The sequence below is a fragment of the Pyrus communis genome, chromosome 8, assembly GCF_963583255.1.
Source record: "Pyrus communis chromosome 8, drPyrComm1.1, whole genome shotgun sequence".
Taxonomy (NCBI): domain Eukaryota; kingdom Viridiplantae; phylum Streptophyta; class Magnoliopsida; order Rosales; family Rosaceae; genus Pyrus; species Pyrus communis.
The window spans coordinates 26063729-26067959 of record NC_084810.1 but is presented as its reverse complement, the minus strand read 5'-3'; the positions used below and the strand labels follow the sequence as shown (position 1 = coordinate 26067959).

Below are 4231 nucleotides of genomic sequence, written 5' to 3'. Positions count from 1 at the left end.
CTTAAAATTTTTATCTCCCTAAAATCACCCTTGTTTTTTTTACCAATTCACCACTAAACACTTGGTCAGTGGACAGAATAGTGCAACTTTTGAACAAGTTGGAAGCACTTATTAGAGGTTGATGGCACTGAGGCTAAAACCCGGTTGTATGATAGGAACTCTTCTGCAACACTCAATTACAGAAAAGTCTTGCTTCCACCCCTGCATTGCTCTTGTTAATACTCAATACAAAAACCTATGATGTTAGTCAAGTGATGGGGAGGGCAGACAATTCAGGTCTCCATTCCATATCTTTTCCATCCTCTTATATTTTTGTGGTCACGGTTAAATCACGTCAACATTTTGTATTCTCATTGTTTTTTGTCTTATTATTTCTATAAAAAAAATCAATATAAAATATTGATATGGCATAACCGTGACCATATAAATAAAAAAGAATGGGAAAGATATAGGATAGGTAGGGCAGACAATCCAGGTTCATGCGGTGGGGAGGGCAAACAAGTAGGGCAGACAATCCAAGTTCATGCGGTGGGGAGGGCAAACAATCCTGATCACTTGTTAATACTCAGTACAAAAACCTACGAAGTTAGTTTCCCAAAAACAAAAAAAAACAAAAAAACCTATGATGTTACGATGAATCACCAAAAAATGAAAGCATGACTACCCTTCTTTTGATTTTCTCCGTTTTTGCTCTGCTCAGCTTTCCGACCATTACGGATGCTGATTACCTGGATCACATCTGCACAAACACCATCACCTTCACCCCAAATTCCACCTTCCAGTCCAACCTCAACCGCCTCCTCTCCACCCTCTCCTCCAACGCCAACCGCTCCACCGGCTTCTACAACGCCTCCGTCCAAGCCCCAAACAACTCCGTCTACGGCCTCTTCCTCTGCCGCGGCGATGTCTTCGGCACCGACGCTTGCGAAACCTGTGTCGCCACCGCTACCGCCGAGGCCCCACAACGCTGCCCTGTAGAAAAAGAGATGGTGATCTGGTACGACTACTGCATGCTACGCTACTCCAACGAGTCTTTCTTTTCCAGGGCGGCCGACAAGCCTTCCGTGGAACTTTGGAACACGCAGAATGCAAGTAGTATAACGGACCAAAACCGGTTCAACGAGGTACTGGCAGCTACGGTCACCGAAGTGGCCGCTCAGACTTCCAATAGCAATTTCAAGTTTGCGACGAAAGAAACGAATGTTTCAGGTTCCATTACGCTGTACGGATTTGGGCAGTGCACGCAGGACCTGTTCTCTGGAGATTGCAATTGGTGTCTTCTGTTAGCTGCAACACAAATTCCTAGAACAAGTGCTGGGGGACGAGTTCTAAAACCCAGTTGCAATCTTAGGTTTGAAATTTACCCCTTCTACTCCTCCGGCCCACCGCCGCGAGCCTCCATCAGAGAAGGGCCTAAAGGTATAAACTAGCCCCCAAAAATGTTTCTAACCTTTTTAGAAGCCCCAATCAAGTGATTATTGTATTGTCAGATTAGTTTGTTAGGTAATTGATAGCTATTGTGGACTTTGGAACAGGGGAATATGGTGTTGTGCCGTGGCCGCTGAGTTTACCAATTTCTCAATATTTTTTGTTTATTTTGCAGGAAAAAGCAAAACCCCAACCAGTAAAATTGTTGCCATTGCTGTAGCAATATCTGTATCTGTGCTACTTTTCGTTGTGGGTTACTGCTGCATAACTAGGAGAGCAAGAAAGAAGTACAATCAAGCAGCAGCAGACGAACCAAGCGGTAAACAAATATATCCTTCTGCGATTCTCCTCTTGTTTATTCTCGTTGATTCTCCTTTTGTTTATTCCTCGTCTATAAACATTGTGCTTCTATGGTTTGGTTGGTTGTGCAGGTGAGAATGACATTACTACTGTCGAGTCTTTGCAATTTGATTTTGCTACCATCCAAGCAGCTACGAGCAATTTCTCCGATGATCACAAGTTAGGCAAAGGTGGTTTCGGTCAAGTTTACAAGGTATGTTAATCAGTATATGACATGAGTGCTCCATCAGGTCTACAAAGTTCCAACTTTTATGCATGCAAAATCTGAATAATTTTGGAGCCTCAGAAGCCGTCCATGAATGCCATGAGTAGACATTCCATTGTTTGATTGAAGTTTTCTCGCAGGGTACACTTTCAAACGGTCAAGAAGTAGCTGTGAAGAGGCTATCAAGGAACTCTTGCCAAGGCACAGAAGAATTTAAGAACGAGATGGTATTGGTAGCCAAGCTTCAACATCGAAATTTGGTTAGGCTCTTGGGATTTTGCTTGGAAGGCGAAGAAAAGATTCTTGTTTATGAATACGTGCTCAACAAAAGCCTCGACTGTTTCCTATTTGGTTTGTACACTCAAACATCTGATAAGTCTTTCCCTATTGCAATAGCAGTTCGTCGATGATAACTTGATTTTGATGATTTGCAGACCCTGAGAAACAGGGGCAATTGGATTGGTCAAGACGTTACAAGATTATTTCAGGAATTGCTAGAGGAATCATGTACCTGCATGAAGATTCCCGACTTAGAATTATACATCGTGATCTCAAAGCCAGCAATATATTGTTAGATGGGGACATGCATCCAAAAATATCTGATTTTGGCATGGCCAGGATCTTTGAGGTTGATCAAACTCAAGCAAATACAAATAGAATTGTCGGAACATAGTAAGTTTCTCCCTTTTTTTTCTTTTCTTTTAACACGACCACCTCTTCTTTGCACTATCTGTACTAATGAATTTGTCAATTTTTCCCATCTCAACTTGTAGTGGTTATATGTCTCCCGAGTATGCAATGCATGGGCAATTTTCTGTCAAGTCCGATATGTATAGTTTCGGTGTTTTAGTGCTAGAAATCATCAATGGCAAAAAGAACAGTCACTTTTTTCAGACCAATGCAGCTGAGAACCTGGCAAGCCATGTAAGCTTAAAATGAAAAGTGCAGTGTTCTGTTCTCCTGCATTGACATAGCATCATGAGTTAAACCTTTGAGTTTTATACAGGCTTGGAAGTTATGGAGAGACGAGACATCTTTGGAATTGTTGGATCCGAGTCTGAGAGACTCTTATTCAAGGACTGAAGTAATTAGATGCATCCACATCGGCTTACTTTGTGTTCAGGAAGATCCAGCTGACAGGCCTACGATGCAATCAGTAGTTCTCATGCTCAATGGTTACTCTGTCAATCTACCATTACCTAAACAACCGGCATTTTCCCTCCAAGGCAAAGCGGTGGGGAACTCGTCAAAGACAACGTTGGAGTCCGATATCAACAATTCATCTATGTCCGTTTATAATGGATCTATCACTGAATTATACCCTAGATAGCGTGCACAAATAAGGTGTTTAGATCTATTGTAATATATGTTTATCAACCTACTGCTTTGCAATAAATGGATTAGAATTTTATATATACAAGTGAGCGGCGGATCCATAATTATAAATAGGTAAAAGAATTTAATGTTTTTTTTTTTTAAATCTCAATATCCAATTATTCATAAACCATAATATTTTGGATTATAATTTAAAAGTTATATAAAATTTGGGAATGAAAATATGAGAGGAGAGAGTAGTGCCTCGGTGGCAAAATGGCCGCATGTGGTGGTGGGGTTGAGAGAAAAACTTATGTGGAGCTTGGCTTGCGACTAAATCATGCTAAGTAGCACTACCACATCATTCATAGCTTGCCAAGTGTAAAGTATTGCTGCATTAGTGTAATTTCTTATTTTCAATTTATATCACAATTAATGAAAATAAAAAATAAAAAAATTATGCGGAAAAAGTATAGTTTTAAAAGGCCTGACTTTGAGGGACACCTCTCTTTCTCACGGCCTTGCATGGTTGCTGGGAAATTGTGTAGAATTTGTGTAATTACTGGTTCAAAGGTTCATTAATCCATCTTAAATGAATTACGTTTCTGACTAACCTCATTATTTTTATAACTTATCGAAAAATTATCAAGGATATATAAATTCTGGTGAAGAACCCAATTATAAAAGCCACCTTTCTTCACCAGTTGTTTGTAGTTCCCAGTTTTCAAATACTATGGACTATTGATGTGAAATTGAATTAGTTATAGATGTGAAATTGCATTAGTTATAAGCAATCATGAGAGAGACAGATGAGGGATGGGGAACCAAGGAAGTGGGAGGTTGAGTAGTAAAGGAGGAGAATCGATGGCGTTGGGGACATTGACCGACGAGAGAGAAGAGTCCATGGGCGAGTTTGTAGATGGA

The 4231-nt window shown here is 40.4% G+C and overlaps 1 pseudogene; it reads left to right on the top strand.

Moving 5' to 3' along the window:
- Positions 1–633: 633 nt before the first annotated feature.
- On the top strand, positions 634–3406 carry LOC137741765 (cysteine-rich receptor-like protein kinase 10; annotated as a pseudogene).
- The last annotated feature ends 825 nt before the right edge of the window (positions 3407–4231 follow it).